The sequence below is a fragment of the Capra hircus genome, chromosome 20, assembly GCF_001704415.2.
Source record: "Capra hircus breed San Clemente chromosome 20, ASM170441v1, whole genome shotgun sequence".
In the NCBI taxonomy this organism is placed as follows: Eukaryota; Metazoa; Chordata; class Mammalia; order Artiodactyla; family Bovidae; genus Capra; species Capra hircus.
Genome location: NC_030827.1, coordinates 8,009,058 through 8,033,879, shown reverse-complemented (window position 1 = coordinate 8,033,879; position 24,822 = coordinate 8,009,058). Strand labels below are relative to the sequence as shown.

The 24,822-nt window shown below is 43.3% G+C and overlaps 1 protein-coding gene and 1 pseudogene across 2 annotated transcripts in view; one reads left to right on the top strand and one right to left on the bottom strand.

Annotated features, from left to right (window-relative positions):
• Positions 1-24,822, top strand: part of ARHGEF28 (Rho guanine nucleotide exchange factor 28) — a 344,574-nt gene that overhangs the window by 19,140 nt on the left and 300,612 nt on the right. The window lies entirely within an intron of this gene.
• On the bottom strand, positions 24,438-24,811 carry LOC102182540 (annotated as a pseudogene).

The following is a 24,822-nucleotide window of genomic DNA, read 5'->3' as shown; positions in this document are numbered from 1 at the left end:
CCCTTAAGAAAGTTAAACAGCCTTATTAAGTATATTTCACATGGCTTGCGTCAGAGTGCCATTTACCTATCAGCTTGCCATTGCTTTGATATTTACTGTGCCAAAGAAAACTTCAGCCAGCAGAGGTCAAAGCGGAGCTTTCTTCTGCACTGCTAACATTAGAAAAAAGCTTAAAAGAATTATTCTGTCAGCTAGTTAAGAATTTATTAACAGGCCACTTTTGGGTAAAATGCAGGTGTTCTCAGTCGCAAAATTAAACTTGTGATTGGGAGTGCAGACCTAGTTGAACTTCGGTAGAGTGTTTTGCACGTCTGTGTTCCCTCTCTGAATGGGGATGATGCCAGCTGTCTAGATAAAACTGAAAGTTTTAAGTGTTAGTTGCTCTTAACTTGTGTCCGACTCTCTGCAACCCCATGGACTATAGCCCACCAGGTTCTCTGTCCATGAAATTCTCTAGGCAAGAATACTGGAGTGGTTGCCATTTCCTTCTCCAGGGGATCTTCCCAACCCAGGGAACCTGGGTCTCCTGCATTGCAGGCAGATTCTTTACCATCTGAGCCACTAGTGAAGCCCCAGATAAAACTGAGTGGTCTGCCAATCAAGTGAAATTACAGATGGAAATTCTTTGTAAAGTGTAAATAATATATTGATATAAAATCAAAACCTAAAGCATGGTAGCTCTGTGAAGAGTTACCATGGCATAACTCTGTGAATATACTTGTGGAAAAGCAGTGAGCGTGATCAGTAGGTAATACCCCAGTCCTGTGTCTTTTTGTTAACACAGTTCTGTATTCAGTGACATGAGAGGAAAATGAGCCAGTTTAAATTAGGGGAGGAAAGTCTCAATGAGGCCTGTTGTGTAAGAAAAGAGGCTGTGAGGGACATGTTCTAGTAGGAATCCCGGGTTCTGTACTAGAGGTTGCCAAAAATAAAACACAACCCTCCTCAAAAACCAGTGTTTTTCTTTTCTTCTGTTGTTTAGCCAGAGTGTAAAACCACTTGAGCAGAAGCATTAGTGAGGCATTTTATGAGACCACAACCTCCCATTCAGAAAAAATAAATTACCACCAGGAGAGGAACTGTGAGTACCTCTTTTATATATCGGTGGGGCTATGTACCCTAAGTGATTTGTAAATGTCTGCCTCACTCTTGTGTGAAGAACTTTTCAGGGGTCCCAAGCGTTAGTCTCTTCCAATTCTTCCAAGCCAATGACAGAAAAACTCCTCTCTCTTCAGTTGGTGATTGTCACAAAAAGGCAACCACAGGATAAAGACTTTTTTTTTTTTTTTTTGCTTGTCTCATCTGGCTTTTGGAGTCATGTTCAGCTGTAAAATTGTGTTATCATTGTCGATTGAGATTCCATCCTGGAGATGATTTGGGCTAAGTATACATTGGTTATCCTAGAGTCTTGAGATGGCGTGGGAAGAACTGGCTATTTAACACAATTGGGAAAACCCCCTCACTTCTGGATCTTGGGAGGGGGAGTGAGGATAGGGTACATAATGTTCCTACTGTGAAAGATGAATTACTTAATAAAAATTTGCCTAACAGTTAGTTAGGTATGTGATTGTCATAGGCCATAGGTAGAACCACTGTGTTTATGTCTTGGTACAGCGGGAGAAATGACGCTTATGAAGCTTATCCAACCATCCAAGCAGGCCCTACAGCATTTGAGGGCCCTGTTACAGGGAGAATGGGCCGAGATTTCCATCAGCTCTAGAAAGACCTCTTTGTGTCATTTGCTTTGAAGTTTGATAGTGACGGTGCTGATACCCAGGTGGTAACTGCTTCCCCTTTGTTCAGCACTCTGCTTGGAGCCCTGTGCGTGTTATCTTTAGTCCCCTCAACAACCTCCTCTGTTTTATAGATAAGGAAACTAAGCAGATATGGGAGGCTAAACAACCTGCGCTAGGTCCAGCAGTTTGTTTATTGATCCCTCCCAGCCTGTGGGACTCCTCTCTCCGCTCGCGCACGATGTCTCTCAGGAGGCTTAGCGGAGAAGGCAGCCTGTCCACGTGTCAAAGGGACCAGGAGAGCTTCTGCTCTATTCAGCTGATCCAGCAAGTTTTCAGGTTTGTCTTCGCAGTGAAACTGAGTATCTCATCTTTCTCACTTGTCACAATTCAGGTAAGATACTTGTCTGGGGTAGAGGATCTGATTTACATGGCTTGTCATCTTTCCAGGATGAAAACTAGAAATTAATAAACTTTTTCTCGTAGAATCTAGTATGCTATCTGGTGGGTCAATTATGACCTCTTAAGTTCATGGCTGTTTCTTAGAGGGAAGGCTCTAAACTAGGCACAGTATTCTCAACCAGAGTTCCGACCTCTCATTACCTGTGCTCTCTTCCCAGAATTTTTGTGCATTCCAGCAGCCTTTTGGCATTTTAAATGTGCTGTTTTGAACTTGAAGGTGACTTCTGATTTCGTCACTCCCAAGGATTTATCTGTTTGCTTTTGTTCGGCTCTGCCACTCTGATCTGTGCCCTGTTGGCCTTGATCCTGCCCTCTTGGATCGTTTTAGTTTCAGTGGCATCGTCAGGGTGGGCAGTGGTCATGCCCACCTCCTCCCTGGCCACTGGGCCAGGAAACTGACAATAATGAAGTTGTTTTCCTTCAGAAATCGACTTATTCAGTCTGGTTTTACTGTCATCATGCACTGGCAATTATAAACACTGTTAATGTTACTTCTCGTCCACAAAATCCTTCACTTTGTCTAAAAAATTCTTGCAGTCACTGTGGCATTTTAATAATACCCATGAAAGCTTCAAATTAGTGCATTTTAATGACTTGTTTAATAAATATTGTATTCAACATGGAGTTTAATTCAGACAACTCCCAGTTATATAGTTGGTCCCCAACACATAGTACGTAAGTTGGTTCTGAGAGTAAAATCAAAGATTTGGCATTGTTCAAGCTTATCTTGGGTCCAGTTTGTGTGTCCAATCTCTGCAGTACTATTTAATAGCTCATTTAAACAGTTGATTTGGAATCAGCAATGATAGGAGAGTGATGGTAAAAAAAACCAACAACAACGAAACACCAAGAATCAAAACTTAGGTTACCTTAATTCTGTCACTCTGTGTGACTACTTGGAGTTCTTGTGTTTAAAATGTAAAGGAGTGAAGCAGAGTGAGTGTTACGAATCTTAATGTTGTTTCAGAAGTGAAAATTTTATATTTGAAATATTTTATTGCATTTGAATATCTTTCAAATGGAAATTTGTCTCAGAACTAAAACACAAGTGAAGAAAAGTTATTACTGGCACAGTTTAGTAACTGCCTTCTTTGTATCTTTGGAAGATATTTAAGAATTTTATTGCTGTTTGCACTTTTTTTTTCCTGGAATGATGATATATTTGTAGTTCAATAAGGTAATATTTTCACTGAATTTCCTGCCATTATCATGCATTTAAAAAACTGTTACTGAAAATTTTGTTGTGTAGGGGAGGGTGTTTTTTTGGTTGTGCCATCTGGCATGCAGGATCTTAGTTCCCCAACCGGGAACTGGACCTGGGGCCCTTGCAGTGGAAGTGCAAAGTCCCAACCACGGGACCACCAGGGAGGTGCTGTGGAGGGGCATAGTAAATGACCTGGTTTAGGAATCAAATTCACTAGGTATACCACTGCTAGGATCACCCTAGATGTTGCTCTGATATCTTCCCATCTTACATTATCTGCTAAACTGAGAATCAAGGTTATAGAGAAGCTTTTAACTAGCAGACCCTGAGTTAACTTTTGTGGAACCTTTCCTGTGATCTCTACTCTTTGCCCTGTGGTTCCAGCACCTTTTCTCTAGATTACTATGATAGTTTTCTAACTGCAGTCCCTGTTTCTAGGCTCCCTTTACCTGTCTGCATCCTCCCAGCTCGCCCACCATCTCCCACTGCTCTCAAGGTGAAGTTGCTAAAATACAGACTTGAGCATGTCATTCTCTGTTTAGAATCCTTCACTAGCTCCGCATAATTTCTACGGCCTTTCATGGTCTGGCTCCCATATTCCCCTCTGGCCTTCCTCTTGCCTGACAGTCCCAGGCAGCTCCCTGGACACACCTTGGTTTTCTGCCTTTGCACTTCATCCGCTCACCATTTCCTTTTCTCTGCACATCTTTGCTCCCTGCCAAAACCTGCATGCCTCCTGTTCTTCTTGGCTTCTGGGTCCGTTATCCCTGTCCTGTGTGCACTCTAGGGACCCACACCCACTCTGTCATAGTGCTTACTGCTGCATGTTGTCATCACTGGTCTGTATGTATTGTCTGTAATCTCCCCTGCTGGACCGTAGGCTCCAGGCACCTGGCTCTGTACCTGTGCACACTGGGTGCTCGCAAGAACTACTGCATGAGTGGATGGACCTAATCTCTCCAGCCACTGAATCCAGCCAGCTGAGTTACAGTTTATACAAAAGGGTCTGTGATCGGAAGCGTTTTCTAGCTTTGAGTCTCCAACCTAGCTGGTCATTAGAACCACCTCGGGTGGGCTGAGCCTTGATATATAATTTCTTGGGCACTGAGGCCACTTGAATTAGAATCTCTGGCAGGTGGTACCTGGGAATCTGTATTAAACTCCATTGGTATGGATTACTTTTTTTTCCCCCTGGGAAGCTTTTTATGAAAATCATGATTAATTATTGCTATTGCTTTCTCTCTATCCATTAGTTTGCCACTGCACCCACAAACAAAATTTTAGTAGTCTCACAGAGATTTTTGTATATAAGAAAATAAAATTTGTGCATCCTTCTGTAGTTTATAAAGGGCTCCTATTAACATCTCACTTAATCCTCAACAATTCTAGGAGGTAGGAAGGTGGGTCAGATTTTCATTTTAAAGATGAGGAAACTGGAGCTCAGAGATGGCAACTTGCTCACGGTCATGGTTTTTAAAGGTATTTATGTAACTAGATTTCTAGGGTTCCCAATTACAGTAGGATTTTCACAATTTAGAAGTGATGGGGTTTTTTCTCAGGTTGTTTCCTTAAAAATAGGCAAAGTGAATTCGCAAGTTCTGCAAAAAGAGCAGAGCCAGTGATTTAGAGTCTTGAAAAGAAATGATTTACTATGAAATTTTAATCTCATTTTGACTAATTTTATAAAACTTAGAATGGGATTATAGTATTTTTGTGTAATTTTTCCTTGGAAAGTATGGTAATGAATTCAAGAAAATAAACTATTCTAAGTCATTTGGGATATACTTTTATCATTGATAAAATTTAATGTACAGGTTAAGAGAGCCTTTTTAGACAAAAGTTTTACTTTGTTTTTGTAATAGTTTCAACTCTTTTTTATTCACCCTGTCCCCCTAAAAAGTCTTGTGCACATTTGTTTCTCCTTTTTAATTTTTTTTTCTGAGATGAGCCTGGAGAGTCTCAGTAGTGTTTACATTTCTGTCATTTTGATTAATTTTCCCCTCCCTTTCCCCTTCCTCTCCTAGCTCCTGGCATTCACTGTCCCCTGTTGTATGCTTGCTGTCTATGGAAACTAGGTGTCTACAGAAATGTCCCCCCTCCCCACATCTGCATCCTTGTTCCTGGTACCCTCTTTAGGTTCTAGTCAAGGACAGCTGTTCATGATGAGCTTTGGCACAAATGGAGGCATCTCTCCCAGTGTGTCTAAAACTGGGCCTGTTGCTTCCTTATTCCACCCCAAATGGCTCCTGCTCCTGCCTTAGTCATTAGCTCTTTAAACTTTTAGTTTTGTATTGAAGTGTAACTGGTTAACAATGTTGCAATGGTTTCAGGTAGACAGCCAAGGGGCTCAGCCATGCGTATACATGGATCCATTCTCCTCCAAAGTCCCCTCCTAGCCACAGAACACTGAACAGAGTTCCCTGTGCCCTACAGCAGGTCTTTGTTGGTTATCCATTTTAAAGATAGCAGTGTGTGCATGACCTTCTCAAACTCCCTAACTATCCCTCAGCAGGTCCTTGTTGGTTATTCGTTTTAAATATAGCAGTGTGTGCATGACCTTCTCAAACTCCCTAGCTATCCCTTCCCCCATCCTTCCTCTGGCAACCGTAACTTCATTCTCTGTCTGTGAGTCTGTTTCTGTTTTGTGAGTAAGTTTATTTGTATCATTTACTTTTGGATTCCTCGTATAAGAGATTTCTCCTCTGTCTGACTGACTTCGCTCAGGATGACAGCCTCTGGGTCCGTCCATGTTGCTGCGCATCTGCCTTAGTTGCCAGTCCCCTCCTTTGGCCCAGAAGTCTGAGAGTTTGTTTACTTCTCCCTCTTCTTTGCCCCCTACGGTGACTGGACCTTTTAAACAGGCCTTAATTCTGTCCCATCTTCTCCACGTTGCCATCGCTGCTGGTCAGAACCTGATCACGCCTGACCTGGGTGACTCCCTCACTTCCTGCCTTTGATTCGGCCTCCTGAACATCCGCCTCATGAGTGCGCTCCGGAATGGTTGTTTCCTCCTTAGGCAGGATCTTCAGTAGTTCACCATTCCTGTGTGAAAAAAGTGCGAGGTTCTCAGTCCACCATTCAAGGCTTTCAGGCACTTGAGCAGCCTCTGCAGCCTCGACCTTGGGTGCTGCCTCCATCTTCCAGAGCTCCTGGTCTCCAAGCTTGTGCTCCTGTCTGAAAGCTCGCTGGACACATCCTACTGACCCTTGCCTTTCTGCCTTGGCTCTCTCATCTCTGCCCCAGCTGCTTTTTGCAACTGGCCCTTATGGCCAATCTACCTCTCTCCTTTGCCTGGCTAACTAATACTCTTGAAGATGTCTTTAAAGGTACGATCTCCTTTAGGAAACCTTTTATAGCCTTCTTTATTAGCTAGAATGTAGTTGAGGTGACTTTAGAGAGACTTAAACAAGACAGGAGTTTCTCTTACATGTGTAAAGGTCTCACTCTAGGAAGTTATCCAGGGACTGTGTTCCTTCTTTCCTGTTGCTCCCCCAGCCATAGGGCATTATCTTTATTGGCCTGAGTGTAGTTGGCTCACCTCCACACACCTGCATCCAGCCGGCAAGAACAGGGCAAGAGGGTGTGGAGGCCCACTCCTTCCTTTGAAGAGCCTGACTCAGTCCCCATATACGGTACTCCTGTTCATATCCTGCCGGTCAGAACTTCATCATATGCCCACACTGAACTTCAGGGGAGGCTGGGTAACAGAATTTTTGGCTCAGTACTGAAAAGGATAATGGGAGCCACACATGTAACTTAAAATTTTCTACTAACCATATTGAAAAATAGAAAGCAAGTGAAACTAACCTAGTTATTTAACCCAGTATATTTAAAGTATCATTTCAACGTGTAGAATTAGCCACATTTGAAGTATTTTTAAAAATTTTTTTATCTTTATTTTACTTTACAATACTGTATTGGTTTTGCCATACATCAGCATGACTCCGCCACGGGTGTACATGAGTTCCCAATCCTGAACCCCCCTCCCCCCTCCCTCCCTGTACCATCTCTCTGGGCATCCCAGTGCACCCGCCCCAAGCATCCTGTATCCTATCATTTCAAGTATTTAATAACCATGTGTAGTAGTGGCTACCGTATTGCGCCATATAGCTTTAGCTTGTTAGCCATGTGCACAGCTAAAATGGAAGGATTCTCAGTTCAGTTCAGTCACTCAGTCATGTCTAACTCTTTGCAACCCCGTGGACTACAGCACACCAGGCTTCCCTGTCCATCACCAGTTCCCAGAGCTTGCTTAAACTCATGTCCATCGAGTTGGTGATGCCATCCAACCATCTCATCCTCTTTTGTCCCCTTCTTCTCCTGCCTTCAGTCTTTCCCAGCATCAGGGTCTTTTCCAATGAGTCAGTTCTTCTCATCAGGTGGCTAAAGTAGTGGAGTTTCAGCTTGAACAAAGCTGCATTCATGTTTCAAAAAGTGGGAGGATTTCACCACTAGAATAAAGGGGAGAGTGGATTTTTGGGGTCATCTGGCAGTCTGTCATCTCCCTCGTAACCAGTTCCTGCTCTTCTATCCTGATTTGGTCCTACTACTTGGTATTGCCTGTGACATATTAGGCTTGTAATCTCTTTTAGGCTATCATTCTTATTGGGTTGAGCATTTTAAGGGCAAAGATCGAATCATCTTTTCTCTAGATCTTAGCATTTGGCACATTTAAATTATCCAGTAAATGTTAGTTAAGTGAACCAATGAAGTGATCGGGGATTTCGTTAGAATTTTCAATTGTCTTTATTATTATTCCCATTCATATGGGTAGTTCTCTTTCTTGAGCATCAAACGTTATATTGTCCTCAAGGAGGTGAATTTACCTTGATTTTATCTGATGAATTTGCTGCGAATACACATCCAGCGATGCTTTAGGTTGAGGTCCACATGCTGATAATATGGCAGGTTCTCTGGTTCCATGAATGATGTTTTAGAAAATTGTGTCCGGAAAACTCCTGTTTTCCCTGAAATAGTGAGGGTCCTCTGTACTTTTAACTAGATGGAACTGTTTACATGCAAACCTGTACATTGAGAGTTCCTGTTCAGTCTTTGGGGAGATAGACCATTTCCAGGAAATCCTATTAAAAATCTATTGCAGCTAGAAGACAGATATTTTACATATGAAACACAGTATTACCAGAAGTCAACAAGCCACCCAAACCTACCAGTGATTCCTAGAATTTTAAATGAAACATGAACGTAGCTTCTCATTAAACGAAGTAGGGGACTGAATGTTTCCTAAACTCCTTCAATTCTAGATGTGAAAGGCTGTTCTCTTCTTGCACAGGCCTGTCTTGCATCCCTCGGAGTCAGGGGGCTGCAGGATTGCCTTTCCTGGGCTAATCCTTGATGCCAGGGCCCTTCTCCTTGGAGAATGGAGGGTAATGGGAGCAAGGATAAATGGACAGGACCACATCTCCCCTCTCGTTTTTCATCAACAGCTACCCTTGTCCCTCACCCCATCTTTCTATTCCCCCTGCAAACAGAAGCTTCTCCTCCCCATCTCAGGCGTGGCTCTTGGGTGGAGTTTTATAAGTTAGTTATCCTTTGGGGGAAGAATCTCATTTCAATCAGGCTGTTAATCATCTTTCAGGAAAATAATATTTGTAGCAGCTCTAATCACCACCACCGCCACAATGATGGCTTCATAGTGCATGTGTGTGCCAGGCTTCTAAGGGCTTTGTGTGTGTTACTCACTTCCGTCTTATGAAATAGGCATTGTTATGGTCCCCGTTTTATAGATGGGGAAACAGAGGCTTAGACTAAGTAACTTGCCTGGGGTTACAAGCTAATAAATTGCTCAACTGGATTGACACTCATATCTGAATCTAAATTTTGGGCTTTTAACCATTATATGGCCCTGCCTCCAAAATATCACTTCCATAGCTTTTTTCCTGTTTGATAGATGATATGTTCTTGGTGGTGGCGGGGCTGGTTAGAGGGCTGGAGAGGGAGAGGGGCCCAGGACATCCTGACCTGGAATTGAAGGGGTTGAGGAGCGTTTGGATGAGGCTTTTCAGAACAAGGATGATTTGGCTGGTAGAACAAAGAAGAGCCAGAAATATCAGATTCACACTCTGTGTGTTGGAAGCACTTTCGCTGCGACCCTCTTTATGGTTGGGAAGCTGTTGCTGTCAGGCAGTTCAGCCCTCTTGTTTTATTGATCAGGAAACTGGAGCTCAGAGACTTGAAACTGCTTGCCGGGGGATGTGCTTCTACTGAGTGAAATAAAATGTGGACTGCATACTTGAACCTGCTCTTCTGAGTGAATTTCATTAATATTTTGTAACCAACTCTTTTTTGTTGTTGTTATACTTTTTTATTGAGATATAAATGACATATAGCATTGGTTTCAGATATGCAGCATAATGATTCAGTATTTGTATGTACTGTGAAATGATCACTACCATCAGTCTGGTTAACATTGATCACCACAGGTAGTTACAATTTTATTTGAGAACTCTTCAGATTTACTTTCCTATCAACTTGTGGGTGATGAGGCAGTGGGAGGGAGGGAGGTTAGTGGGGGCACGTGGATGAAGGGGGTCAAAAGGTACAAACTCCGGTTATAAAATAAATAAATCCTGGGCATGTAATGTGCATCAGGGTGACTCTAGTAACCAACTCTTGTTTGTTATTTCTGTTGTATGTTTCAGTATCAGAAGAGGGTGTGCTTGCTTAGAGAATAAGAGCAGGGTAATGAAGAAATTGGGATGGAATCTGTTTCTGTTAAACACGTTGGTGTCTAACACGTGGGTTGGGTAGTAGTAGGCAAGGGGACAGTGGGTCAGCCCCTTCCATCCCCCTGCAGTAAAGGAAAGGGGCCCAGACACAGATGTGGGTCCCTGCTGTAGCCCCCACAGAGGTTCTGTATCTCACAGGCGTTGGGAATGTCCTGGCTTCCGTGGCCCCGTGAATATGGGTGGGAGGAGAAGGGTCTAATCCCATCACCAGGATTATAGCAGGAGGAAATATGTTTTTGGAATTGTAAACGGGAATTTTGATTGTCCCATGGAAACATGGGTGAACATGATGCTTAGGACAATACTCACAGATTAGTATTGGAGGTATTAATAAAAAGGCTCTTGTGGGCTGATCTGGATACTTAACCCCCTTGGCATGTAGGAGCTGCAGATAGCCCATTTACAAGTGTTGTAATCTGGGCCATTCATAACCTGAGAGATGTGTCCTAATTGAAATTACCTGTGTATGAAGGTTTCTGTTCTGTCCAAATGAAAAGCTTGTCTGTGTAAAGGTTACTTGATAATTAATGTGTGGAGGAATTACTAGGCACTCTGAACCTCTACATCTCGGGGAGACCACAACAGTTTTGAAAGACAGACACTACAATTAGGCCTCCTATGTTTAGGAGAATTAGAGAGGATTTAGCCGGAAGCTCAGCCCTGTCCTAACCACACACGTGGGGCTTGGACAGTCTGCTGAGTTGGGTTGGCCCTAAGAGGAGGATGGACAGTGCTGTGATAGTGAGCTCAGGATGAGATGTGCACGGCTGTAATTCCCAGCTCTACCGTATTTTAGCTGGTGACTTTGAGCCTTCAATCTGTTTTCTCATCCGTGAAATGAGAATAGCAATACTTTATGGACGGTGGTGCAGAATAAATGATGAACGTATGTTAAGAGGCGACTTCAGCTTTCCTCTGTATAAGAATTAAGGGAAAGTAGTTGTACTAGAAGAAGGGGGCTTGTCTTGAAACCGCAGAGTTTTAATTAGGTTGTGTTATTTGGGGAATGCTGGTGGAGGTCATGGGGATGTGGAAGGTCTCACCCAGGTGGCCTTGTTGTGGTCATTGTGTGAAGTGCTTGAAGTGGAGTTTGGTGGACAGCAAACTTGTGTTCAAGCACAGCTTGTTTCACCGTAACATGTACATGAGCCAGTCTTCATTTTTTACTTGTGATATTGTTAATATGTTGGATATCCTTCAAAATTTACCATTTTCAGTGACTGCATAAAATTCTCTATTATATTATTCTCAATGTGGGACTTTTAGGTTATTCCCAGTATTTTGCTCATAATGCGTGAAGTGCATCAGAATTTATGGCTCAATTCCTACAAGAGAAGAGGCATTTTTTGTTTCAACCATGGCTATAGATTGAAAATCAGTATTAGAATCTTGTGTGATAACTCTCGCGGTCTACGCCATTGACCAGTTGGCATCTTGAGCCTCTGAGACCTGGAAGCTTACCCTGCTCACCTTGGTTTCCTTACCAGCAGCACAGAGTAGGTGTTTTTTAAAAATTTGTGGAAATGAATGGAGGATGGAAATTTTTGTGCACAAAGAGAGGTGAGAACCTCTCATCCATGTTTTATGCTGTTGCACTACTTTGAACTTTTTTAGGGAATGGGCATAAAAATGATATGCTCTCTTCATGCAGATGCTTGTCATTTTATGGAAGAGAACAGTAGCAGAGAAGAGAGATTAGGGAATTGAGTAAAACATCAACTGAGAGTCTGGCGAGGAGTTCAGAACTAGAAGAGAATCCTTATTGCTGGAGGGATCAGTGGTGTAATGGAGCAGATAGAATTAGTTGGGTTAGATTTTATCCACCTAGGTCAGTCGAGAGGGTAGGGATGGGTGCTTTAGGCAGGAGGGGTCAGCTCAGGGGCGGGGCTGAGTGTGGACCATGAGCAGGAGAGCGTGCAAATCTGGGGGTACAGGAGGAAAGAGCATTCGATAGCCAGGTGGGGTGGGGCCACATTAAGGAGAGTCGGAAATCAAACAGAATTTGAGAGACCTAGCGAGCAATAAAGAGTCTTTGTAGGTTCATGAGTGGCATGAGGAAAGTGGTTGAACTGGAAATTCCAAGGTGGTGTCGGAACTATGTCTCAGGGCAGGTCACTTAGAAGTACACAAATACTCGGTGATGGTGGTTTATGTACCTGGAGTCCGTAGAAGCCTCAGCGACTCCCCCTTCACCCTTGCATGGCCAGGACTGGGCAGTGATGTCCTCCTTCTGCAGATAGGGAAATGGAGCTCCCAAGTTGAGCTCTCCCAGTCGCACAGTTGGAGATGGCAGTGGTTGGAACCTGGCCACTGGTTTTCCAGTGATGCCTCAGGGTGTGCGGGACATGCCTTCCAGAAACTGAGGTCTTTGAAGGGCAAACTGATCCTTGGAAAGAAGGAGATGGCGTCAGTGCATGAACCAAGTGCTTTCGGTATATTCGATTTCATCACACTGACAGTCTGCTAACTGTTGGCTTCATTAGCTACCTCTTACAGATAAGGCAGTCGAGGCTTGAATTAAGTAGCATGTCGCCAGTCACACGTCTAGGCAGAGACGGACTGGGGACTCTAATCCAGGCGTATGTGCCTCTTTTCTGCCTTGGTTCTTTCCGCAACCTGACACTTGGACACACTGCAGTTGCTTCTGTTTCCTGCTTTGTTCAGGAATGTGATGGGGTTGATTTTTTTTTTTTCTTCAGGTTCTATATATACAAAACTAAATCATTTTGGAATGAGTTTAACTGAAGCAGGTGTCTTAACTTGAAACTATTGTATTTTATGGAGGTAAATGCATATAGTAAGAGTAAATGTTAGGGATTTTGGGAAGTTAATTGGGAGAAACGATTTTGGTCTCTTTTCGGCTTTTAGGGATTTATTCTTAGGCTTCTTGTAAGCTACCCCTTAGGTTTCAGAGTGGAGACTCCACAGTAATCATGCACTGAGTGAGGAGAGCTCTGCTTGCGTCTCTGGTCTCAGCTCTGTCCCCTTGTCAGGCACACAGCTCTAAAGGAGGAATGTCAGGTCCTGCGCAGATCAACTTGCTCCCTGTCCTCAGTACACTTGCTGGAATGGGTCTCCTCCCCGGCCCCCTGTCCTTCCCTGCTGTCTGCTTCATTTGCATTCTCCTTCAAGACTCAACATGCTCAGCTCCTGGACTGGGTTTGATGTTCCTGCCCTGTGCTTACCCTGGTCAGTCACCCCTGCCCCGATTTTCCAGAAAGATAGCATAGGGGCGGAAGTGTACCTGTGGTGTTTGGGTTGGGGGAGGTGGGGCCACACATTGGCCGCCCTCATAGAATGGCCAGCTGGTGATGGGAAGTTATAGGAAATAGGCTGGAGAGTGCCTCAGCCATAGATTTTGGTGATAACAGAAACAGCCTTTGCTACCTAAACATGATCCTAACTGACCCTCCAGCATTCCTTTGCATAAACTCTCTAGCCACCTACCTATCCTTGCATGTGTGTGTGCGTGCGCGTGCTCAGTTGCGTCCAGCTCTTTGCGACCCCATGGAGCATAGCCCGCCAGGCTCTTCCGTCCGTGGGATTCTCCAGGCAAGAATACTGGACTGGGTTGCCATTTCCTTCGGCAGCTGCAGAAGGGAGACCTTGCCTCTCTTGGCAGTGGGGAGCCACAGGGAGGTTTACAGTAGGTTAGGGGAGCTGAGCAGTACTTGAGTAAGTGGACTCTTTTGCTCACCAGCCACATGGACTGGAGGGAGCTGGGGCTAAAAGCAGGGAAACCAGATGGGAGATTAGCGTCCATGTGCAGTAAACACAGAACTGAAGTCCGGAATTTTCCGTGAGTCATGAGCGACTCAGGGATTAGAATGCACCGACCTTGGGTGCGTCAGCCCTTCCTGCCTCAGGTGTCCACGGCAGGGTGGCTGTGCCAGCCAGCTCGGGGAAACTCGGTCAGGAGGAATTCAGGAACATTTTTGGTCCCGATTCAGGTTAATCATGGTGTCATTTTGAGCTTGTTGTTTTGAATACTTTTCTAGCCACCATTAGCACTTCTTTTTCTGAGATGAAACATTAAGGTGCAAGAAAACTCAAATGTTCACAGTAATCCAAGCACCTGCCTGCTTTGTGGGGAAAAGATTTTACCTCAGACTGTGCATTCATGGGCTCTCTGGCAGAGTCTGGGCCAGGAATGAGACAATGGGAGTGGTTGATTGAATTCTGGTGTAAAATCACAGCCTGCAGAGAAAACCATCTCTCTGGATTAAGGGCAGAGTCCATACAGTGGCCTATTCACGTCAATGTTAATTGTGACTGTTTAAGTGAACTTGGACAGCGTCTAGAAAATAAGGGAAAAGGCTTTCAACAAAGCTCTTTTCATGGATGGCTCTTACGACGTGCTCAGTTTTATGGCTCTTAGACAAAAGTCCATATTTTTTTTCCCAGGTCCTGTCATGCTTCCAGCAGTAACTCAGAATACGGCCTCTGAGGCCAACACATTTAACCCCCGTGGGGAGCTTTACTAGAACTACAACTTTTTGTTGATTGGTTATGATTCTTAACCTGTTTAATATTGCATTTCTATCTTAAGGGATCTTTGCTAGAAATCCTAACATTGGCATTGAATGTCACAAAGAGCTTTCAGATGTTATCTCATTTTGAATCTTCCGGTCCATGCAGGATAACTTCTGATATCTTAGTGTGCTTTTCAGTGGGGTTTGTAAGAAAAGAGTTAAGATTGCTCTGTCTTGGCCTCAACAGCTTACAAATAGAGTTCCATTGTCCTTGTATTTGAGTAGCTCATAGTGTTTTATACACATTAATTCATTAATCGTCACAGAAGTCCTGTGTGTAGGTGGCGGAAAATATTTTCCCTGCTGCAGTATTTACACGTGGAGAAACTGAGTCATGAGGCAGAGGTGAGGCAGGGCCTGTGGAGGGGCGCCAGGGCTGCCCTGGCCTTGGAGTCATCTTCTTCATTGACCATTAGAAAACCCGAACTCATTTTCCTTTGGAAAATAATTATGATTTCCAAGGAAAATAGCCCTGTCGACCACACTATCTGAAGAACGGAACTGTGAAAGGGAAGACTTGGGGGCAATTTATCACAAAATGGTTGATGTGGTTTCATTTTCTCATATCCCTGGCAGGGACTTTGGTTGTAGCTGCAACCCAGGCGGTCAGCATGGTGGTGTATTTTTGTGTCTGAAACCACTCTTTGGATATACTCATCTCATTCCTTTGATGCCTTTCCAAGTGTTAAAAAAAGAAGATGCTGTTTGCCGTTCCAGCTTAGGCTGTGCCATAGGTGGCAGAAAAGGCCACCTTTTTTAGATTTCTACATACTCAGTGGGAGGGAACTACTCCCTACTGTTCCTCCCTTTAATCTTTTGTCTTCTCACTAGTGCTCTGATGAGAGTAAATCAGGAAAAGGACTTGGTGGGCAGAATAAACTGCATTCTGTGTGTCTCCGTGTCTGTGTGACAGCTCTGCACGTGTGGGCATCTCAAACTTATGTGCAAAACTGAATTCCTGGTTTCCTTTCCCACATCTGCACTATTTACAACACTCCCCATCTCTGTTAATGGCAAGTACATCCTTAGCTCATTCTTCCAACTTGGGAGACACCTTCTTTATCTTATATCTCACTTTCAACTTGCCAGGAAATCCTACTGGCTTTATCTTCAGAATGTGTTCAGAATCTAGGGACTGCTCATTGCCTCCCTTGCCACCTCCCTGTTCTTGCCCCTCATCATCTCTTGCCTGGATTATTGCAGTGGCCTCCAAAAAAGTCTCCTGCCCTGCTCTTGGTCCCTTTGTTGACCTGCACAATAGTAGTTAGAATGATACTTTCAGTGTGTATGTCAGATCATGTCATTCCTGAGCATGGAATCCTCAAATGAATCCTTTCATACTCTGAGAAACCAAAGCCCACACGTGACTTTACGTGTAAAGTCTTATGTGATCAGGCCTTCCATTTTTCTCTGCCCCACGTAAGTGCATGTGTATGATTTTACTACAAGTTTTGTGCAGTAAAAATACACGACTTGTTGACAGGCACTTAAATGTAGTTATAAAGATATCCTTCTTAGGAAGCTCCAGCTTTCTGTTGGCAGAGAAGGTAAAGTTTTGGGAGGAGGCAGAAGACTTGGGCTTCCCTGGTGGCTTAGCCGGTAAAGCGTCTGCCCGCAATGCGGGAGACCTGGGTTCGATCCCTGGGTCAGGAAGATGCCTTGGAGAAAGAAATGGCAACCCACTCCAGTATTCTTGTCTGGAAAATCCCATGGATGGAGGAACCTGGTAGGCTACAGTCCATGGGGTTGGAAAGTCAGACACGAATGAGTGACTTCACTTTCCTTTTCCTGCAGAAGACTTAAGCAGTTTTCAGTATTTTTTTTTCTCACTGCCCCAGGGGATAGAAGGTTAAGAGGATACAGGAGTCTATAAGTATTTAGTTGTGGGTGATGCAGTGAGTCTAGGAAGGGGTGTAGCTCTTGTAGTTGGTGGTGCAGCTCTGGGTCTCCTATCTTTTCTGGGAGGTGGTGAGGCTTCTGTGATTGGTTCAGCACATGTGATGGTTGAGGCAGGTTTGGAAATTTTCTCAATACTTAATGGTAATTGGTACAACTCTACTGGTGGGTTTCTTGGAGATTCTTTTTTAAAAAAAATATTTGTTTTGGTTGCATGAAATTTTTACCATATATCAGACTTTTACTAAATATCAGACAACATAGGTGATAGAAACATTACAAATTAAGCCTCTCTTTCAGGAGTCATACTTTGTTGTACGACAGAAGCCATATGGGAGAAATCCTGTAAGTAAAATGAGCATCAGGAAATTTCTGTCAGGGTAACCATCATAAATCAGATTCCTTTCAGTATCCTGAGCATTCAGAAATTTTTTAAATATCGGTTGGACTCATATGAGCACACCCTGAAGGGCAATGATCACGAAGACTGCAACATATGTGGAAGGCTTTATCCAGAAGTGATGTTTTGGTGGATGTCAGATTAGTGATATGAAGTATAGAACCTTTAAAAAATATTTGAAATACGTGAAAGCTTTTTAATAAAAATTCTCAGTGAATCTGTACTGAGGGAAACATTTATATGAGAAGTCATGTTGCAGAAATCTGATTACAAGGTTGTTTTTCTTTTAAAGCAACCTACAAATGTCTAGGTATATGAAGCTTTTTAAAAAGCACAAATAAATTGAATAATGTGACATCATTAAATACATGTAAAGAGTCCTTTCATCTGTAGGACTTATGTGTGCATGTCAGTATGTTACAGAACACAGATGGTGGATGTTTTATGGGCATGTGAGTCCATCCATAATTGAATGTAATGAAATATGTAGCCTGATTTAGTTCAGGAACTTTTATGTATATGAAGATACTTCTCATTAAGTCTCAGTAGGGACTCCAGTCATTAAAAGACAATATATTTAAGTGTAATATTCTTTTTAAATTATAGTGCATCTTTTCCTCCTGTTTTTGAAAGGGTATGGATTTTACTGAATTAATCCTTCAGAAAGAAGCTAAAAATAATTTTGTAAAATTTGTAACTCTCCTGGTCAGCCAAATTTTACATTAGTGAAAGTCACTCAGTCATGTCCAACTCTTTGGGACCCCATGGACTATACAGTCCATGGAATTCTCCAGACCAGAATTGATGGAGTTGGTAGCCTTTCCTTTCTCCAGGGGATCTTCCCAACCCAGGGATTGAACCCAGGTCGCTCGCATTGCAGGCAGATTCTTTACCAGCTAAGCCACAAGGGAAGTCCAAGAATACTGGAATGGGTAGCCTATCCCTTCTCCAGCAGATCTTCCCAACCCAGGAATCAAACCGGGGTCTCTGGCATTGGAGGTGGATTCTTTACCAACTGATCTATCAGGGAATTTTGCATTAAGGATACATTTATTTATAGGAAAAAACGCTTCCCAGGTTGCTCAGTGGTTAAGAATCAACCTGCCAATGCAGGAGACGTGGGTCTGATCCCTGGGTTGGAAAGATCCCCTGGAGTAGAAAATGGCAATGCACCCCAGTATTCTTGCCTGGAGAATCCCATGGACAGAGGAGTCTTGTGGGCTACAGTTCGGGGGGGTCGCAAAAGAGCTGGACATGATTTAGTGACCAAACAACGGTAACAACAATGGAACACAGCAGAGGACGCAAGAGAATAATTTAGCTGGGGAATAAGCACATGAAACAGTTAGCGACAAGTGCTGAGATAATTGTTCGATTGTATAGGGGCAGTCATTGGGCATAGGAGGGGAGGGAGGACCCTGCAGTTTACTGAGTACCTAATGAGTGTCGGTACTGCCCTAGTAATAAGGGTTCTTCAAAATCATCTCTTCAAATATTCTCTTTTATCTCAGTCTGAAATTCCTATAAAAAGTATGTTGAACCTTTTCATCATGTTTCATCTTTGGTCTTTGTCCTCTAGCTTTCTGCTATACTATATATTCTGTATAACCCCTTAAGATTCAAATTCTAGTACTGATTACGTTCAAAGGCCATTTAAACTTAGTCTTCAGAGCTGAGACCAGTCAAACTCTTCAGGGCAAAGATTCTTGCTCTGTCATCTCTATATTTTTCAGTTCAGTTCAGTTCAGTTACTCAGTTGTGTCTGATTCTTTGCAACCCCATGGACTGCAGCATGCCTGGCTTCTCTGTCCATCACCAACTCCTGGAGCTTGCTCAACACATGTCCATCGAGTTGCTGATGCCATCCAATGATCTCATCCTCTGTTGTCCCCTTCTCCTCCTGCCGTCAATCTTGCCCAGCATTAGGGTCTTTTCCAGTGAGTCAGTTCTTCCCATCAGGTGGCCAAAGTACTGGAGTTTCAGCATCAGTCCTTCCAGTGAATATTCAAGACTGATTTCCTTTTGGATTGACTGATTTGATCTCCTTGAAGTCCAAGGGACTCTGAAGAGTCTTCTCCAACACCACAGTTCAAAAGCATCAGTTCTTTGGATCTCAAAAGGTCCAGCTCTCACATCTGTACATAACTACTGGAAAAACCACGGCTTTGACTAGACGGACCTTTGTCAGCAAGGTAATGTCTCAGCTTTTTAATACTCTCTCTAGGTTGGTCATAGCTTTTCTTCCAAGGAGCAAGCGTTTTTTAATTTCACGGCTGCAGTCACCATCTGCAGTGATTTTGGAGCCCAGCAAAATAAAGTCTGTCACTGTTTCCATTGTTTTCCCATTTATTTGCCATGAGGTGATGCCATGATCTTCATTTTTTGACTGTTGAGTTTTAAGCCAGCTTTTTCACTCTCCTCTTTCACTTTCATCAAGAGGCTTTTCAGTTCCTCATCGTTTCCTGACTTAAGGGTGGTGTCATCTGCATATCTGAGATTATTGATATTTCTCCTGGCAGTCTTGATTCCAGCTTGTGCTTCATCCAGCCTGGCATTTCTCATGGTGTACTCTGCATGTAAATTAAATAAGCAGGGTAACGATATATAGCCTTGACGTACTCCTTTTCCAATTTGGAACAAGTCTGTTTTTCTATGTCTGGTTCTAACTGTTGGTTCTTGACCTGCATACAGATTTCTCAGAAGGCAGGTAAGGTGGTCTGATATTCCCACCTCTGTAAGCGTTTTCCACAGTTTGTTGTTAAAACACAGTTTATTGCTGTATTTTTCAGTGAGTCTTAATTTGGTGACTTTTGGAGAGCTTCCCTATGTTCTTGGGAGAATTCTCAAGAAACACGCATTTGCAGTGATTCTTAAATAGGCTCCCTTCCAAGATCGTGCTTCATGGCAAATAGATGAGGAAAAAACGGAAACAGTGACAGACTTTATTCTCTTAGGCTCCAAAAATCACTGCAAACGATGACTGCAGTCATGAAATTAAAAGACTCTTGCTTCTTGGAAGAAAAGCTATGACAAACCTAGATAGCATATTAAAAAGCAGAGACATCACTTTGCTAACAAAGATCCATTGAGTCAAAGCTATGGTTTTTCCAGTAGTCATGTATGGATGTGAGAGTTGTACCATAAAGAAGGCTTCAGTTCAGTTCAGTTGCTCAGTCGTGTCCGACTCTTTGTGACCCCACGAGTTGCAGCATGCCAGGCCTCCCTGTCCATCACCACTCCCGGAGTTCACCCAAACTCATGTCCATTGAGTCAGTGATGCCATCCAGCCATCTCATCTCCTGTCGTCCCCTTTTCCTGCTGCCCCCAGTCCCTCCCAGCATCAGAGTCTTTTCCAATGAGTCAATTCTTCGTATGAGGTGGCCAAAGTATTGGAGTTTCAGCTTTAGCATCAGTCCTTCCAAAGAACACCCAGGACTGATCTCCTTCAGAATGGACTGGTTGGATCTCCTTGCAGTCCAAGAGACTCTCAAAAGTCTTCTCAACACTACAGTTCAAAAGCATCAATTCTTCAGTGCTAAGCTTTCTCTCCGTCCAACTTTCACATCCATACATGACCACTGGAAAAACCATAGCCTTGACTAGATGGACCTTTGTTGGCAAAGTAATGTCTCTGTTTTTCAATATGCTATCTAGGTTGGTCATAACTTTCCTTCCAAGGAGTAAGTGTCTTTTAATTTCATGGCTGCAGTCACCATCTGCAGTGATTTTGGAGCCCCCCCAAAATAAAGTCTGACACTGTTTCCACTGTTTCCCCATCTATTTCCCATTAAATGATAGGACCAGATGCCATGATCTTCATTTTTTGACTGTTGAGTTTTAAGCCAGCTTTTTCACTCTCCTCTTTCACTTTCATCAAGAGGCTTTTCAGTTCCTCGTTGTTTCCTGCCATAAGGGTGATGTCATCTGCATATCTGAGGCTATTGATATTTCTCCTGGCAGTCTTGATTCCAGCTTGTGCTTCTTCCAGCCCAGTGTTTCTCATGATGTACTCTGCATAGAAGTTAAATAAGCAGGGTGACAATATACAGCCTTGACGTACTGGTTCCTATTTGGAACCAGTCTGTTGTTCCATGTCCAGTTCTAACTGTTGCTTCCCGACCTGCATACAGATTTCTCAAGAGGCAGGTCAGGTGGTCTGGTATTCCCATCTCTTTCAGAATTTTCCGTAGCTTATTGTGATCCACACAGTGAAAGTCTTTGGCATAGTCAATAAAGCAGAAATAGATGTTTTTCTGGAACTCTCTTGCTTTTTCAGTGATCCAGCGGATGTTGGCAATTTGACCTCTGGTTCCTCTGCCTTTTCTAAAACCAGCTTGAACATCTGGAAGTTCCTGGTTCACGTATTGCTGAAGCCTGGCTTGGAGAATTTTGAGCATTACTTTCCTAGCGTATGAGATGAGTGCAATTGTGTGGTACTTTGAGCATTCTTTGGCATTGCCTTTCTTTGGGATTGAAATGAAAACTGACCTTTTCCAGTCCTGTGGCCACTGCTGAGTTTTCCAAATTTGTTGGCATATTGAGTGCAGCACTTTCACAGCATCATCTTTCAGGATTTAAAATAGCTCAACTGGAATTCCATCACCTCCACTAGCTTTGTTCGTAGTGATGCTTTCTAAGGCCCAGTTGACTTCACATTCCAGGATGTCTGGCTCTAGATGAATGATCACACCATTGTGATTATCTTGGTCGTAAAGAAGGCTGGGGCTGAATAATTGATGCTTTCAAACTGTGATGCTGGAGAAGACTCTTGAGATCCCCCTGGACTTCAAGAAGATCAAACCAGTCAATACTAAAGGAAATTCACTCTGAATATTCACTGGAAGGACTGATGCTGAAGCTGAAGTTCCAATACTTTGGCCCCCCGATGCAAAGAGCTGACTCATTGGAAAAGACCCTGATGCTGGGAAAGATTGAGAACAGGAGGAGAAGGGGACGACAGAGGATGAGATGGTTGGATGGCATCACCAACTCAGTGGGTATGAGTTTGAGCAAATTGCTAGAGGTGGTGAAGGACTGGGAGGCCTGGTGTGCTGCAGTCCATGGGGTTGCAAAGAGTCGGACACAACTGAGCAACTGAACGAAAAACAAAGGCTTTGAGCAGTAGAGTTCTCAGGTTATTGAACTCATCATATTGGCAGAAAGGAAGTCTGTTTTCTTAAACACTTAAATGAACAAGTGCTTGTCAACTGATCTTACAAAGGTACCCAGCCCATTTCTGGCAGGATTGGTGCCTTTCTTTTGTTCTCTGCTAGCAATCAGTTCATCTTTGCTCTAATGTTAATTACATGACATTGGCTGTTTCATTGTATGCTTCCTACTGTAGGGAAGGAGTTTCCAAGGGCAAGGACCCTGAACTACTGTGGGTGAAAAGTCCCTTGGCTTTTGGGAACAAAGGGGACCCAGGATACAGGAGGAGAGATGGATGAGGGAGTTGGAGGCAGAACCAGAAAGATAGAGCTCTGAAGGCCTGATATGTGTCCAGTTGATGTTATGAAATGGTTTCAAAATAAGGAATGAAGTCTTTGTTCAGAATGATGTGATATCTTAAGGATGGGGTAATAAAAGGAAAGAACCATAGTCATTCTTTCCAATAGTTTACTGTAGTTAGAAAAGGGAAATGAATTGGTGGAGCATAACTTGGCATGAGCTCATTTCAGAGATGGGCAATGGATGTGGTCTGGAGCTGATATTATAGACTGCCCTTCAATAAATCACTCATTTGCTGTGATTAAGTTTACTGGGTACCTTCCACACCTGGGATATTTTGTATGGTATCGGTGCTTTACTAAATGCTTTGTCAGCTCTCATCTAAAATGAGGTTTCCCCCACACGTATGTAATATAAATTTACAGGCACACAGCTAGACAGATCTGTAATACACACGGGCACATACACATGCGCTGAGTCAGGGGACAGCATATTTTCTGTAATTTGGCTAATAGACCTGCTTGCTCCAAACTATGGGCCCTGCCTTTCTTCCTCTATTTGTGTCTTTGAGTCAGTGTTTCTGAATCAAGGCATGATTTGTTGATAGGGAAGATCAAGGCTTTATATCCACAACCATCATTACCATATTAACCTGGGTTATATCACTCCATTAGTTAGCTTTCACCTACTGGAAGACAGGAATGTAAAGAACTAGGAGATGAAAGGTAAATGTGTATGTGTATATGCTGGGAGTGTGGTTAAGATAAACTAAATTTAGTTGCCTTATGAGAAGTCCTAAGATGATGAGGAACAGTGATTAAGCATGACCATGTATTTGGCCTTGATATTATTAAATAGATTTATTTCTTACAGTTCTGAGGCTAGAGGTCCAAGTTCAGGTGCTAGCATGGTTGGGTAAGGGCCCTCTTCTGGATCACAGACTTCTCACTGTGTCCTCACCTGGCAGGAAGGGCTAGGGAATGGGCACTCATTCCATTCATGGGGCCTCCACACTCATGACCTAAGAACCTCTTAAAGGCCCCATCTCCTAACCCCATCATCTTTGGGGTAAAGTTTTCAGCATACGAGTTTGCAGGGGAGACACACACACTCAGGCCTGCACTCACACCTGTGTACTCTGTTGATGGAGACGCTTTCCACCTCTAGAGTAGGTGGGGAGCGGTTCAGTCCATGGCACGTGAAGATCTGCCTTGATGTGCTGCTTACGTCTTTGCTTCAGGTTCTGCAAAGTGTAGCCTTTAGTTCCTAGTTCCCCTCTAACAGTGCATTTTCCAGAATAATGGGCTCAGTGTTGCTTTAGGGAACACATTGTTATGTGAGAACCATAGAAAACATGGTCTGAAAAGGGGACTTCTCATTTACCTGAGGACTTGAGTAAATAGTCAGAGGGAAAGGGCCAAGTTCTACCTGCCTCACGGCAGGCGCTGCAGGTTTTGGAGCACATCCAATCCTGAGAGCCGCCTGCATGTCCAAGTTCACGTTGACAGAAAGACAGAGCCTTGTTTTTTAGTCTCCCTTGGTGAGGACTATCAACAAGGAACTTATATGCCATGAAACAGAACCATTCACTCCAATAGAAGATATGCATATTTGAGTATTAAATTCTTTTCACCACGTTTTTGAAAAATCAAAGTAAAACTAGTATTCTGTTTTCATTTTTTTTTTAATAGCTAAAGAACATTTGTTTTTCACCAAGGCTTTATCTTGAGGATGTAACTAAACTGCGCCACCACTCCCCACCCCAATTTGAAGGAGGATTAGTACAGTGGATGCTATAAAGCAGGTATGAACAGTTTGAGGGGCTGGAACCAATATTAACTGACAAAAAACAACTTCCATCTAAATCATCATAAAAATGTTTAAGTAAAAAAAAAAGGGAGGGGGGGGCAAAGGGGTTTTCAGATTGAACAAGATCATCACATTTTATCTAATATACATTCAATTCTGGCTAGGGTATGCCAAAATGGAAACAGGATAACTGTAAAAAAACTCCCACTACAGCACACTGCACATACCTGTGTTCCAAGCTCCCCCCCTTTCCCCTAACGCTTCCAAACTCAACTGTTTCCCAGCCTGTTGGGCCTGTCTACGAAGGACGTAGATCTTCTCTTTAATCCAATCTTTGTTATAAGGCCGGCATGTCTGGGTATCAGCTCGGTAAACAAGGCAGCTGAGGTCTGCCAGGTCATCAGTAAAATCAAACAACTGACTGCTATCAAATGTGATAGAGGGGCTGTTGGGATTCGTTCTCTTTAGATGTTCTCATATGTTTTACAAACACCTTCCATGCGCTCATTCACAGATTCATAGCGTAAGTTCAGCCTTCTGGCCTCTTGGTAGGCTGTACCAGCAAGATGGCGTGAGACATCGCGCCAGTCTC